The sequence below is a fragment of the Suricata suricatta genome, chromosome 14, assembly GCF_006229205.1.
Source record: "Suricata suricatta isolate VVHF042 chromosome 14, meerkat_22Aug2017_6uvM2_HiC, whole genome shotgun sequence".
NCBI lineage: Eukaryota > Metazoa > Chordata > Mammalia > Carnivora > Herpestidae > Suricata > Suricata suricatta.
The window spans coordinates 25,788,618-25,804,368 of record NC_043713.1 but is presented as its reverse complement, the minus strand read 5'-3'; the positions used below and the strand labels follow the sequence as shown (position 1 = coordinate 25,804,368).

The 15,751-nt window shown below is 46.3% G+C and overlaps 1 long non-coding RNA gene across 1 annotated transcript in view; it reads left to right on the top strand.

Moving 5' to 3' along the window:
* The window catches only part of LOC115278020, a 50,257-nt gene extending 37,085 nt beyond the window's left edge, over nucleotides 1-13,172 (top strand). The window contains exons 2-4 of the long non-coding RNA XR_003902637.1: nucleotides 4,077-4,132; nucleotides 8,487-8,579; nucleotides 12,873-13,172. This is a non-coding gene — a long non-coding RNA (uncharacterized LOC115278020). The remainder of the gene's footprint in view (nucleotides 1-4,076; nucleotides 4,133-8,486; nucleotides 8,580-12,872) is intronic.
* The last annotated feature ends 2,579 nt before the right edge of the window (nucleotides 13,173-15,751 follow it).

Sequence of the window (15,751 nt, the reverse complement as noted above, 5' to 3'; positions counted from 1 at the left end):
ATGGACTGGCTCTATCACATTTAACAATGAAAAGAAAAATGAGTCTGCCACCCCAGAACCATGTGGACCCAGAACCTCACTTTTTTGCAGCACCAGGTGGCATGGGCAGCAGTCACTGCTGGTCACCAGGGGTGGGGGTGGGGCAGCTCAACCTCATCCAGGCGCTCACCCCCTCCTGTGCTTCCTCTGCAGGGATCTTGGGGGTTAGGAGATTTTTCCAGGTACAAGTGCTATGCCTCCCTGATCAATTTCCTTGCATGATTTTATTGTTTGCTACAATTCCCAGTCACAAGCTGGACAGGAACCGGTGAGAGGAGGGAATCTAGGAACACAGTGGGAAGTGGAGGGTGAGGACCAGAGACACAAAAAGCCAAATGTTCCCATCTGTCGTGAGGGATGGGGAAGGGGTGGACGCAGAGGAGGAAGACCTGCATTTGAAGGTGCCAGCCCGGAACGTGGTCGTTACCTTCCACCCCAGGAGCAAGGCTCAGTGTTTCCAAACCTTCAGCCAGGACTTGGGCATCAGGCTTTGACTTCTGCTTACAGCTGTGCCTTTCTGGGTGACCCTGGGCACATCACTGCATGCCTTTGAGCCTCAGTTGTCTCAAGTGTGAAACGAGAAGGGTGGTATGGCATAGATGAAAGCAAATGATTAGTGAAGGGCCAGTCTGAGAGTTGGAAACCTGGCTTTGAACCTGTCACTGGCTCTAAGGTCACAGACAAACCACTTTCCCACCCTGAGCGTCAGCTGTCTGGACACTCATGAAGCTGGACTGGGTCAGTGGTATTCAGTCTGTGCTCATTATCATCCTAAAGGGCCCCCACACATGGGGGGTGGGGGAGAAACAAAGGCCCAGTTGACTGGGTCCTGGCCACACAGCCACGCTGCCTGGCTTGGTTTTGTGCGTTGGGGTGGCTCATGAGGTGTTTTTAAGCAGAAGACCTCCCCTGCTTGGACATCTCCCTATTAGGGGTCCCCTTGGTGCCCACCTGCTTGAGCCTTCAGTTGTTGGGAAAGTCTCAGCTGAGGCCACAATGTGCCCTCCAGAGAACTGACCCCAAAGAGATGAGGAGGAGGTTAGAAGTTTCGGGTTTATAGGAGAGGTGGGGAGAAGGCTGGATTTGGGCAGGGCCAGCCCACAGAGGCCACACTGAGAGGTTTGGACTCTTTGGTTCTGCACAGAAGTCTTTGAAGTGTTTGAAGCGAAGCCGCATTGTCAGACTTGGAAGAAAGAGAGATTTAGGCTGAGGTCATGGTCATGTGACCTGGGATACTCCTACAACAGCGCCTCCAAAATGTATCTGGAACAAACCTTTTTCCCAGCCTCCCCTCAGTGCCCCTCCTTTGGGAGGGGACAATGTGGAGCAAGTTTCCGAGGAAGTCGGAATTGACAGGTAAACAATGAGGTCTGGGTCCCCCCTGCAGGCTCTCGGTTCTCTGATGACACCCCTCCCCACTTTCCCCTGAGCTTCCAGCAATGAGGACAAGGAGACCACCCCTTGGGGGCTTCCCTCCTGCGCCAATCAATTCTCCTCAATTACTAACAAATCTAAATGTGATTTATCTGTGCAAGAATCATTCCAATATCAGGCGCGAATCTATCAATAAAACCCCCTAAGGCAATCTTGCTCAGAGTTGTCAATAGAAGCTCTAAAGCACAAAGACAGAGCAGCTAGCAATCAGAGTATTTTTGCCTCCCTCCCCCCTTTTTGGGGAGCACTTAATTAAGTCGACCAGAAGCTGTCAAAGATAATTTTCAAAGCGCATGACCTCAGCAGCTGACATTTGATAATATTACATTCCACGTTGATTGAAATTGATTTTCCCCTCTTTTTGGGGGGGATGGAGAGAAGATGGGAGGGTGAGTCTGCAGAAGAGGCTTGGATCCCTTTGACTCTGCCCAGGACCTGCAGCCTGAGGGTTCACCCCAAGCAGACTCTTGGGCTGTCTTGCCTACAGTGAGACCAGGACTGGGCAGCCTTTTCTGTCAGAGGCATCATCCGGAGCTGATAGAGCTCCACCCAGGAAGAGAGATTGTTGCGCAAGAAGCATGAGCTAATACACACATAGTTCCTGGTGAAGTTGATGGTGCCTGATGGCTTATTTGGAACAATGGGGGCACCGAGGAAGGAAAGCATGATGGGAGGTATAGATAGGCTGATCTCATTGGTTCCATACTTCCTATGAGCCGCTTCGTCTATAATTAGTACACAGGGTGGCTGCCCATTTTTGGCTTGTTGCTTTAGCTGGCCTGATAGCTCAGCTCGCTCTTCCAGCTCTGAGCTCAGGAGAATTTTACTAGGCGGGTAGCATTGAGCGTATGGAGGCCATGGAGGAAGGTGTCCCAGGAGCCGGGGACAAGGTGAGGCAGTTACACAAGTGGAAGAGTCACAGAAGTAACAAGAGGAGAAGAGAAGTTTAGACTCACTTTGGTGGGAAACAGGATTTATGAAAGGCTAATCATAGTCACACATCTTGTTTTAAAAAGGAAAAACCAAGCCAGACTATGGTCAATGGTACTTTATTGTATAGTCGAAAGTTGCTAAGAGAGTAGATCTTAAACGTTCTTGTCACACGGATAACAAATAATCCGTAACTCTAAGAGGTGGTGGATGTTAACTAACTTACTGTGGCCACCGTTTGTCAATATATCCTTCCATCAGATCATTATGTTGTACACCTTAAACTTGAATGATGTCCTATATCAATTATATTTCAATAAATGGGACAAAAAATGAAGCCATTGACCATGTTGTGCCTGGTATTCAGAGGCAGTGGGGTGGTGGGACAGCCAGCCATGTGGCTGTGAAAGGCACATCACCTTTCCAAGCCCGCATGCTCCCATCTGGGTAAGGGGCTGCAGAGCCAGCTGGGGGACCTAAGAAGTGATGTGCCAAAATGCACAATGTGATGTTAACAAAGCTTTTCTCCCTTTCTTCCCTCCTCCTCAGGGGATTGATGTATAACTTTGTATATGTGTCATGTCCTTCCCCTGGGTATTGCTTTCCTAGGAGGAAGGAGGAAGGTGGATACATTTTTATGGTAAAGGAAGAGCATAGAGGCTCAAATGGCCTACAGTAGCAGATAAAATAATTTAGTTAACTTTCAGCTGCATAATGTGCTGTCTTAGTGAAATCTTACATATTCTAAATGTGCTTTTTTTCTGAATAATTCCCACTCCATCTATAAGTATCTGACCTCTAAACTATGCAAGAAGCAAACTCCATGGGTGTTGTTTCCAGACAGGGACTGTATTTGTAAGGGTAGGCTTGGTGATGCTACAGTTAGAAAGAGCCCCCAAACACTCAGCATATTTCCTACTCAGCTACATATCCATCAGGGGTCTCCAAGGGGCTCTGTGCTTCACAGTCATGCAGGGCCCCAGACTTAGGAAGCCTCTGTCTCAACACTTGCGAGATTGCTGAGGGAGGGAAAAGAGACCAAGTGAATCACATGCTGGCTTTTCAGTCTATCTGGAAGTGACATGTGTTACTTCCTTTCATATCTCATTGGCCAAAGTAACCATATGACCATACTGATGCCCAGGTGGCAAGGAAGTGTTATCCCCACATGCACCTAAGACAGAAGGACCAATGTTGGATAAAAGACCAAATAACAACTCACAGGAAGCCAGGACACATCACAGTTACACTTGGAAGCATAATTTCAATCTTGTAGAGATTCTGAAATCTCATTCAGAGCCTGTGAAGAAGGGTGAACTATGATTAAGCATCTTCTCTTTGACTTTTAACAAACAGCTCTTACTGAGTGCTGCAGAAGATTTTGGTGCCTCATGTCCGCTCACCTCTGATTTCAGCTGCAAGTATGAAGGGGAGGTTCCAGATGAGCTCAGATACATGCTGGCTTAGTTCCATTTCAAGTGCATGACTTCTACCCCAGGGCCTTCTTTAGAAGGAATTTGCTTAACCAATGAGCAAGTGTATCCCAGAAAGCAAAGACATTATTGACCTTGGGGTAGCTCTCTTCCACTAGAGGATGGGAGCCAGTATACAAATATTCCAACCTCCCATCCTGCAGACAGAATATTCAAAATGGCATTCTCTCTAATTTTCAGAGATCCTGTGGACAAGAGTACCAACTGCTGACAGTTGCAACCTTGACAATGATCATGTAAGTTGGCTTTTTCTCCTCCATCCAATTCTTCCCGATCTTTCATCCCTTTCTGGGGTCACCTTCCAAAAAATGACCTGCACCCCAATCCTTATCTCAGTCTCTGCTTCTGGGAGAACCCCATATAGACATCAAGTCTATACAAGAGCAGGGCATTGTATATATCTGCTCAAAGATTTTAAGTGATAAATGAGCACTGTAGGAAAATGGAAAAGAAAGGAGAATTGACTCAGGTCTGTATTAAAATAAGCTTGCATTCTCTGATGCTGGGATCAAGGGAATGATTGCACAGGGGAAATAAGAACATCCAGCTAAGATTAAGCTCAGAAGGATAGATCACAATTACATGTAAATGGTTTGGGAGTTTGCTGAAACTAGCTTCCTGATTCACTTCAATGTTGTAAGGAAAACTAGGGATCAACCTACTGCTTCTCATACCCTGAAGACTATGGAAGAGAAAAGTGTCCAGGCACTTAACTGCCTTGGCCTTTAGAGGTGATCCTTTCTGGGCTTCGAGGAGACCCTGGACTGTGTAAAGGGGGAGCTGAGGCAGAGTTTGGGTGACAAAGAGCAGAACTACTCTGCATAAGGAAATTGGAGAAATTGAACTTTTGCTCCATAGAGAAAAGAGCAAGAGACGACCCGGAGAGAGGGGGAGGAGCGTAGACTAGTATGGAGCCCAAGTTGTAGAAATGGCTTAGGTCCTTTTGTATTTATTATTATTTTCTTAATGAACTAGGACATCTTTTTAATTTAATTTAATTTAATTTAATAATTTTATAGCAATCTCTACACCCAATATGGGACTCGAACTCAACCCCAAGATCAACAGTTGCGTGCTCTTTTGACTGAGCCAGCCATGCACCCTTGAGCTAGGATGTCTGGTATAATTTCTGAGTAGTTTGGCATGGTAGAAATCTCTCCACTTCTTCAAACACTGAGCAGAGTTCACTGCATACCTAAAGGCCCGTGTGCATGGTATGTCTAGAAATTAATGGAAATTTTAGTCTGAGTCCTGAGCCAGGAAAACACTATGTGCAATCGAGATAGTGAGTTATAGTAAGTTCAGAAATTCTTCAAATACAGCTAATTCTGAGGTTTGGGGGTCCAAGGTTAGGATTTACAGAGATATTGGGGAAGACTTTGGACTTACCCAAATCTATGCAATGATTGGGTCAATCTGACCTAAATGCTAAGGGGTGTGGGGACCCAACGGATTTCTCAGTTACTAAACACAAGAGGACAGAAGTTATTAACCTAATTTGATGGATAAGGAAATGGGTCTCTGCACATGAATTCCACACTTATTCATCTCTCCTTGAAGAATAATTCGTTGAGTGCCTGTTGGGTAGGAGGCTAAGTCTGTAGGTTACATATCAGAAACATTTATGCCTTGATCCCTGCCCTCAAGGAATTTCTAATGAGCTATAGCAAAACCAAACATGGGCCATTTGGGGACCTTGTTCTCACAGTCTGTTGCCTCTACCTTCCTCGTGCTCTCTGAGAATCAAGCATGAGGACCAGCCACCTTCAAACCCCAAAATAGGTCCTTTGCTACACTGGATGAGTGAGGTTGGTGGCTTTTTAAAAATTTTATCATTTTTTAAAATGTTCATTTATTTTTGAGGAATAGAGACAGAGCACAAATGGGTAAAGGGCAGAATGAGAGGGAGATCCAGAATCTGAAAAAGGCTCCAGGTTCTGAATGGTCAGCACAGAACCCAACTCAGGGTTCAAACTCACAAGCCATGAGATCATGACCTGAGCAGAAGTCAGACACTCAACTGACTGAGCCACCCAGGCTCCAATAGGCTGGTGGCTTTTAACCACAGCACCGATTCAACTCCTTGATGATGTGGCCATCGCTAGATTAATGTGAGCCATCAGCTTACATTGGATAAAGATATTCCAGAAACTGGTATTGATGGGTACTGACTCTAGCGGTATCTGTGCGACTGTATTTACTATTTCAATAAGAGTTTCCTTCTTTAGTCAACCTACCAATCAGCAACTGGTTCTTAGGTTCCTACCCATCAGTGGGACTCCCTGTTGTCCATCCCAATGAGGAGATGACACCCTCATGGTTGACAGCCATGAACCAAACAGGGCATTAGAATAGAAATAATAAAGAGGAGAGAAACCCTTTCTTCAAAGTAGCTGTTTCAAGACTCTCTTTCCCTCTCACTTGGGACAACAAACTTTAATGGATGCTGCTTCTCCATGTAGAGTGTCTTCCTTCCTTCTTCTTTCCTATCAGAATCTTGCTCGTTCTTCATGGCCCAGGGCATGTCCCCTTCCTCAGGAAGTCTTCCCTGATACTCTCGTCCGTATTATTTGCCGAGTGTGTAGGTTACTGAACTGTAACTTCCATCTATGGCAGTGTTCCTAGAACGCTGAGCCTGGGAGTAATATTTTAATTGATGTTTAGTGCAAAAAATTATTCCATACTCAGACGGATTTGGGGGAAGACCAGGCTTAACAGTTAAGTGGGTTTTTAAAAAGCAGGATGACTCAGAGCCTTTAATATGCTCACATAATTATAAAAGGGTGACCATATAATTTATGACCCAACTGAGGACACTTAGAGAGGAACAGGGTGCCATTATTAATGACACAAGACAACTGGTACAAACTGGAATTGCACTGAGCAAACCAAAATACGTATGGCCAATCTCATTAAAATCTCTCTGAGTGGTGTTTCCAAAACTTCTCAGACCAAGGAGTCCTTTGGATAAAGTGTGTATCTCACGGTTGGTATAGAATAGGTCGCACTTTGGGAAATGCTGGTGTGCGGTGTGACCCAACAGCCTATGAGCTCCCTACGAACAAGGTCTGTGTCATGTTCACGTTTGTTCCCCCTTGGCACCTAATGCAATTAGTAGTGGAAGAAAATTGCTTTTACTTTCCTTGGACTTCTCAAGTAAGAGGATATTCTAATAAGTTTTGATACAGGTTTGTATTTTGTTTTGTTTTGTTTTGTTTTTTTGAGTCAAGGATTCTCCAGAGAAACAGAATCAACAATGTGTGTGTGTGTGTGTGTGTGTGTGTGTGTGTGTGTGTGTGTAGGCACATGCATGTAGATAGATGATAGATAGATAGATAGTGATTTATTTTGAGGAGTTGGCTCATACTATTGTGGAAGCTTGGTATGTCCAAAATCTAGAGAGCAGGCCAGGAAGCAGGAGAGCCAGAGAAGAGTTGTGGTCCAAGTCCACAGGCTGTCTGCTGGCAAAATTTCTTCTTGCTTGGGGGGAAGTCAGTCTTTTGTTCTAGTCAGGCCTTCAGCTGATTAGACAAGGCCCACACATATTCCAGAGATCACCTACTTTCTCAAAGCCCACCAATTTAAATTTTAATCTCATCCATAAAACACTATCGGAGAAACAGCCAGAGTAATATTTTACCAAATATCTGGGCCCCGGGGTCTAGCCAAGTTGACACATAAAATTAGCTTTGGGAAGCTCACATACCTCTAGTTGGGGGTGTGGGCCCAGCCTGTCTCCAGAGAGCGATATGTGTCTGAGCATGCGTGAGGGGCTGTGGTGGGGTCAGTGGGACTTGAACAGAGTGAGGGTCTGTGTTGACAGAAGAGTCATGGGAAAGCCTGGAATGGGGCCATGGCAGCTGTCTCTCTGGCTGACTCATGTCTGAGCTTTGTGGCGGGAGGAAAGGAGCAGAGTTGTCAACAGGAGGGGCTTGATGGGACCCTGGGCCTTCACGGGGCTGCTGTGTTTCCAGGTAACAAACTGAGACTCAGCAGAGTGGGGGTAGTGGCACTCTCCCACTGCAGCACGGAGCAGAGAGGGGCCCCCATGGGGACAGGTGTGGGGGGCTGCAGCACTGTGCCCGTGTCTTATGTAATCTTAACAAAACCCTGCAAGAGTCTCTTGTAAAAGAGGGCAGACTCAGCTGACACAAGACCTTTCTTTTCTTTTTTTTCTTTTCCTTTTTTTCCCTGTCTCCTCTTCCTTTCCTCTGGCCCAAACCTTAGATGTGATGCCCATAAATGGAGCAGCCAGCTCACAATCTCAAGAACCAAAGTCACATGTGAAGGGCAGTGGGCAGAGAAGGGAGAAGGAGCCGGCCCCTTGAGTACCACACCTGTGCTGCCTTCCCCAGGACTCCGTCATATAAGAAAAATAACGTTTGATTTCGTTCAGCACTCCTTCAGATTGTCTAATCTGTAATACACCACCCTAAAACTCTGAGGCTCAAAACAACCACAGCAGTCATTTTGCTCATGAATCTGCAGTCTGGGCATGCAGGCTCGCCCACCTCCACTCTACCTGGGGTCAGCTGGGGTCAGTCGGAAGGGCATAGAGTTGGAGTTAACGGAAGGTTTCCTTGCTCACAGGTCTGGTGACTGCTGATCCAGGCTCTTAGCTGCCTGCAGCTGGAATATTTACATGTGCTTTCTCCTTGTGGCTCGTGAATGCCTCCCAACATGGTGAGTGAGCTCCAAGGTCAAGCATCCCAAGGAAGGGAGGTCCAGGCAGAAGCCAACTTCTCTTTTATGACCTATAGTCTTGGCTTTCACAGAGGCGCTTCCGCTGTGTTCCGTGCATTGAGGCAGCCGCAGAGGCCAGTGGGGAAGCCAACCCCATCTGTTTATGAGATAGAAACCTGTGGGATGGGCCATGTTTGTAAGATACACTGTGCCACGGCACTCTTGTCAGGTGTCTATTCCAGGCGACTGCTTGCAACCCTAACCAACGGAGAAGGATCGCTGCCGCGTAACCCTTTCTCCCTTCCCTTGGCCTCTGGGCTCTTTTAAGAGGTCTTGCAATTCGATTACGCTGTCACACCACCACGAGTGGGTGACCGATCCTGAGGTGCAAGACGCTTTCCACATCACATCCAGTCAGTGAGCATCTGAACAGTTTCTGATCAACTACAGTGTTTCGCGACAGATAAAAAAAGTTGTGACTCGTTAAAGGGTCACGGTGTTGTTAGAGGATCGATGTTTACACACGTGACACAATTTTCAAACACACAATGGTAAGAATATTTCCAGACAGGGTGATACAGATCAGGCGCTGTGAATGATGAAATGATGTAAGAGTGGGCGTGGCCTGAGGCTGGCCAGAGACTGCCCCCTGGAGCCCAAGGGGCAGGGAAGGAGTGAAAGGCTTTGCTCAACAGGAACTCAGCAGAGCAGTGAGAGCCCAGCATAAGCTTCGTGTGTTCATGGACGTGGAGGCAGCTGGGCTGTTTGGACAATGGAATCTTCTAGCAGAGTAAGGAGTCTGGCTGGAGGTGGGGGTGAGGCGGGAGGAGGGCAGGAGCACAGACAGGAATTTCTTGCAGTGTCACACAAGCAAAGACCTTCTCTCTGGGCCCTTTCTAAAAGGATTAAGGAGACTGGCTTGTCGTCTTGAAGCACAAAGAGTGAACAAAGGGCATTTTCCTTTCTCCTCGTGACAGGGAAAACTGCACCTTGCTGATTTATTCAAATCACATTTAAATTTTTTTTAATGTTTTATTTATGTTTGAGAAAGAGAGAGACAGCGTGAGCAGAGGAGGGTCAGAGAGAGAGGGAGGTACAGAATCTGAAGCAGGCTCCAGGCTCTGAGCTGTCAGCACAGAGCCTGACGCGGGGCTCGAACCCATGAACCGTGAGATCATGACCTGAGCTGAAGTCAGACGCTTAACTGACTGAGTCACCCAGGAGCCCCTCAAATCACATTTATAGGCCACGTAGTACATCCTGGGTACGGAGGACAGCAGAATCAACGTGAAACAGCCCTCTCACAGAAGCTTCCAGTCTGCTGGGCGCACACAACAGAAGCTGGGCCATTAGCACGACATCATGGTGTGGGAAGTGTAATGATGAGGCAGGTAGAAGATAGAGACAGGAGAACATGAGAGGAGCACTCCCTGCAGCCTGGAGTGTGGTGTAGGAGCCAAGGAAGGTGTCCCAGGAACTGGGGTTTCTAAGTTAGTGCCTTGGGGGAGTAGGCTGTATCCTTCCCTGCAGCTGTCTGCTGGAGAATGAGCTGGCAGAGAAGCCTGGGTGGCGGAGTAGAAAGACTCTTGCCAGACTGTGAGTTGGAAGGTCTAGGGCTCTAGTTATATTTTTGTCTCCATTAGCTGTGTAGCCTCAGGAAAGTTACTTACCCTCTCTGGGCTTCACATGTCCTCATCTATAAAATGGTGAGGGTGGCCAGTGACCTCTAAGGTCTCTCCTGGCTCAAATATTCTATGATTGTCAGAAGACACTTTCTCTGAAAAGAATTTATGTGGAGGTGCTTACAGCATGCATACGTTTAGTTAATTTAGCTCAGCTTCATATGTACAAATTGTGGCTACCCCAAGAGAGACAGGGTTCTATTAAAAGCCTGGCATTCGCTTTGATCACGCTTAGAAATACTGCAGGAAATCATCAGCAGTGCACACGAAACCTCCTCTCCCTCATACCCCAGACAGATGACAGAGTGATAAGCAGAGCTAATTCCCTGGGGCAATATTTCTTCCCAAAGCATAGATATGGGTGAATTATTGCCATTCTTAATTGCCTAATGATTTTTTTCCCCTTTCATGTAATCTTTTCGGGGGGTTGTATTTTTACCATCTTGCAAATTCATATTGGCAGAGTGATATACATTGTCGAATAAAACGCAGTGGCCAATCCATCAAAAATCAGGCTGCAGTTGCCTTGAGTTTTTTGGAGACTGTGAAAGGGGAGGAGGGAAAGGGGAGAGGGAAGGTGCTTCAGTGAGGTGGGCGGTGCTCTCCTGCTTGCGGATCCGGATCCGCAGTTTTCAGGGCTGACCCTGCCATGGGCTGAGCATTCCAATTTACTCCAGGCTCTTTTCCTTCTGGGTTCAAGTTTTGGCTCTTCAGGGTGTTTGCCTTATTAGCCACAGCTGTCTGGGGAACTTGGAAGGCAATTAGACCAGGGAGTGAGCCGTTTAGGGGATTGGTAATGGAATGTGGATTCTTTTCTCCCTAACTTAATTGTTTGCATCTGACCAGAAATCATTACCAGCTGATGGCTGCTTGGTGGCATCTGTGAACTAAAGTGGTGACCCAGTGGAGTTCTTAGCACTTGATGGGAGAGGGTTCTTGGGAGAGGCCTAATAGAGAGACGAGCTCTTTGACTCCTTCGATGGTGAAGACAATGGCCCTAGACTTGTGCATCCTGTCAGGGGTGATCCTGCTAAGGTCTTGCCTCCTTTCCGCTTGGGGGTGGGGGTGGGGGTGTGAGGACCCACAACAACGGCTGGAAGACTTTGGTGATGGGCTCTAAGTGGTTCTAGCCTTCACTGCACATTAGAGTTAGATGGGGATCTTTGTAACCTCCCTTTGCTCAAAGCTCAACCCCAGACCAATTAAATCTGCATCTCTGGGGATGGGACTCGGGCATCAGTATTTGCAAAGCTGAGTGCTTCCAAGGTAGAGCTAAGGTTGAGGGTCATCCCCAAAGCAAAGTTTCATCATCTCTTACTTGGAAACAATGATCTTGAATTGCTTGATGAAGGCATGTGTAGGTGAAGCGAATAAGGAAGAAAAGCCTGAAGTGTGGGGACCCCTGAAAGCAACACTCTCAACATGAATTTATTGAGACCTACTATGTGCCAAGCACTGGATTAGGTGCTGTGGTGGCTACAGCTGGAATGAGAACATCTCTGAGCTCACAGTTTCCTTGGGGGATGCAAACAGTTGATCCTAATAGCGAGCATGCAGGATGCCAAGGGAGCACAAAGAAGTTTCCAGTTACATGAGAGCAGAAACCTAAATGTAAAGGTGAGAAAAGACAGGGTGAGTGAGAAGGAATTCATATTGATCTAGGCCAGTGCTGTCCAATGAAATACAATAATATATTATAAAAATAATATAAAATAAAACAATGTAATGTAAGTTACATACATAATTTTAAGTTTTCCAATGGCACCATTAAAAAAAATAGTAGAGAGGGGCACCTGGGTGGTTCAGTCAGTTAAGCATCCGACTTCAGCTCCAGTCATAATCTTGTGGTTAGTGGATTCGGGCTGTGCATCAGGTTCTGTGCTGACCACTCAGAGCCTGAAGCCTACTTCACATTCTGTGTCTCTCTGTCTCTCTGCCCTTCTTCTTGTGCTCTATCTCTATCAAAAATAAATAAAATATTTTTAAAAATTAAAAAAAACTAAAGAGAAACAATAAAATTAATTGTAATAATATATTTTATTTAAGCCAGTGTATCCAAAATATTATCATCTCAATATGTAATCAATATAAAAGCTACTAATAAGTTGTTTTACGTGTTTTTTGTGCTAGGTCTTCAAATTCTGGTGTGTTTTTTTATATTTGTGGTGCATCTCAATTTGGACTAGCCACATTTCAAATGTTCAGAAGCTAGAGGACACGGGGGTTTTACATTGGCCGGTCAGCGCTGATTTAGGGAGAGCGAGCAGAGTGTTCGCTGTGGTGTGTTGAGCAGGGTGGGGAGTTCAGTGTGTTGAAGCAGTGTGAAGGGCATGGCGGGTGTGGTCTGGACGGCTGAATAATTTGCAGGTCAACGTGCAAGTGTAAAATGAAAATGCAGAGCTCCTTATTAAAAAACTACAAGAAATTTAAGCCGGAGATAGCAGAACGTTGCACGAAGCTGAGGGCTAGACCTAGACAATCGCACAGGTTGTACACTTGGAAGTTGGTCCAGGGCGTGGTGCACACTGAGATAGCTAACCTTGGCCCCTTCCTCCTCTGTGGCACATGGAGGCCCCATCCTGACCCAGTATTCCTCTTCCCAAATGCTTAGGAAGGACAACCCGTCCCCAGCCCCAGGAAGAAAATGTGGATCGCCTTAAACCCCAGCCAGGTCTCTTCATTCCCTTCGCTTGTGCCTGGTTTGGAAGGTCCATTTGCTAAAACAGAGCAAGTTTGCTGAGGCTTCTTGGAGAGATCACCCTCCCTCATGTAGAGACTCTGAAAAGAACCTGTCCTGCAGGATTTTGTCTGTGATAATGACAGGACCTGAAGCTTAAGCCACCTCAGCCTTCGTGTTACTCACGGGGAAGATTCAGGAAACTTCAGAGACCTGACTTTGTTAAGCCACTGAACAGACCAACTCTGGAGCATTCTTGCTGCTGGACTTCTTGTTAGATGAGTTGAAAGGGACATAGTTGAAGCCATTTCTGGATGGGCAACCCCAAAGCTCCTCATGGGCACAATGAGAGATGAGGACATAAGAAGACAAGCCATGAAGCACCTTGAGAGGCCACTCGTCCCCAGCTTCTTGTCTGGTGACCAACTGATGTCCTTATTCCCTCACTGTCTCTGGCAGATTTGAGACTAGGCCTCATGTTCAAGATGGAGAAGGAACCTGTATGGGAGATTTAAATTACCGTTCTTGGGAAAGCACAGTGGCTGTGGTTGACTGTGAGTTGCATCCGAGGTAACAACCATTCTTTGTATGCATCAGATTTTCAGCTCCTGAAAGATTTGGGGCCAGTGTCCTGACTCAGAGAAGCATTTATTGGGAACTAGCCAAGGAGAAAATATGTAATGCATGGGAGGCATAGAATACATGTTCATATTCCCTCTTCTTTTTGTGTATTTCCATCGTAGAAATGAATGAAATAGCCAAGGCGTGTACAGGTCTGTTTGAACTAAGAAGTCAAGGACTGTTTTGCTGGTTGGCGTGGAAGGCTTAAAATGGGTAAGAACCCTTACTTAACTCAACACAATTGAACAAATGATTATTGACCATTATTGAATACTTATTATATACTACATATAGTTGAAAAATTGACTGTGCCATGCTCTAGGGAGGAAAAAGAGTTCAAAGCAAGGTGCTAGCAAAGGGCTTCAATATGCTTCTCATAAAAGAAGGAATCTGCTTGGCCAATAAACCAACACAGGGGTGCTCAAATGTATTAGGAATTGGGGCAATGAAAACTAATGCCATAATGAGATACCACTGCACACTTATTGGATCCACAAAAATTAAGCGAAAAAAGAAGCGTAGGCAAGGATAAGGAGCAATGGAAACCCCGGGTGGCAGTGTAAAATATTCCAAATGATTTGCAAAAAAAGTTTGGCATCATCCAGTGAAGTTAAAGGTGTGCATATCCTGCTCCTAGGTAGTTCCATTCTCAGGAAAATGCACCTCAGTAATCATATTCAAGAATGTTTGGGTAACAGCCAAATCCCAGAAACAACCTGAATGTCCATCAACACTAGAATGGATACACGGTGATGTACTGTTATTGTGGAATATTAGACAGCCAACGGGATAAGTCTGGTTTCCTGTTTTGGTCTGGCCGATTCATGGTCATGCTCTGAAGCCAATAACCTCCCCAAGCCTCAATTTCTTTATCTGGAAAGCAGCAGGGGTCTTACCTGCTTTACAGTATTGATGTGAGTGTGCGAGAGGAGTGTGCCTCTCTCGCTGGTTCACTGTGAGCCTCACTGTGGGGCTACCGGGCAGAGGGAAAACACTGCTGTGTGCAGGTTGCATGGCAACTTCCTCCCTCAGACTCTGGGAAGGCTGTGAATCAGCCTCTACTGGTGAGGTTGGACAATCCTGAGTGATGGCTCTCTAAAGATGTTCTGAGCAGACCAGGTGCTTGTGCACACTGGAAACAGAAAGCGACAGAGCCAGAGGGAACAGGAACCCAGCAGGCGACCAGGAGAGGCAAGAAGAATGAAGGCAGAAGCCCCTTTTTCAGAGAGGAAGTCCAAACAGGGCCATGATGCTGTTAGTCCAGCTGAGTCCAGGCCTCTTGGATTCAAGGGGTCCCCAACTTAGGGAGAATGTGTGAGGATGTGACCTAGACAGGGCAGCACAGACACCAAAGAATCATCAGGTACTTTCTGAGTTGTCCCGGAAACGACTTCTACCAACAGAAAAGAAGGGAGAGGGAGTTGGGTCTTTGGAAAATGCGGAGTAGAGATTGGCAGAGAAAATAAGACTCATCTGAGCATCTGGGAGGCAGGTTGGGGCAGGTGGAGAGGAACTTCATGACCCGAAGGGCAGGGTGGGAGGTTGCTTATCCTAAACTAACAACTACTGCTCAGTGCTGTAGGTTTTGTTGACTTAGGTCTTCAACCATACCATTAGTCCCTAGCGGGCCCCCATGTGGCTGGTCCTCAGTAAAAGTGGACTGCAGAATCCAGTTGTCAGTGGCTTTTTAAAACCCAGGGGTGCCTGGGTGGCTCAGTTGGTTGAGCATCTGACTCATGATTTCAGCCTAGGTCATGATCCCAGGGTCATGGGATAGAGCCCTGCATCGGGCTCCAAAGTGAGTGTGGAGGATGCTTGAGATAGTCTCTCTCTCTCTCTCTTTCTCTCTCTCTCTCTCTCCCTCCCTCTGTCCCTCCCCCACATGCTATCTCTTCCCCCTCCAATAAAATAAGTATATAAATCATTTTATTTAAAAAAAATTTTTTTTTTTATAAATCATTTTAAAACCCAAACTGTCATTCTATGGGTCGAGTAAAGTCCAATTCCGCTCCCCTCCCCCACCATAATTCCAGTGTATTCCAGGGGCTTACATCTTGAAAGTCACCTCAGACTGAAGCTCTGCTCTGGCTGACTTAGTTCTGTTTGTAGATCATCTCACTCTTTGATATGTGCTGTCCTTGCTTCACACCACAATGTAGAACTTAGTACTTTTCCTGAAGTCATGGAGAACA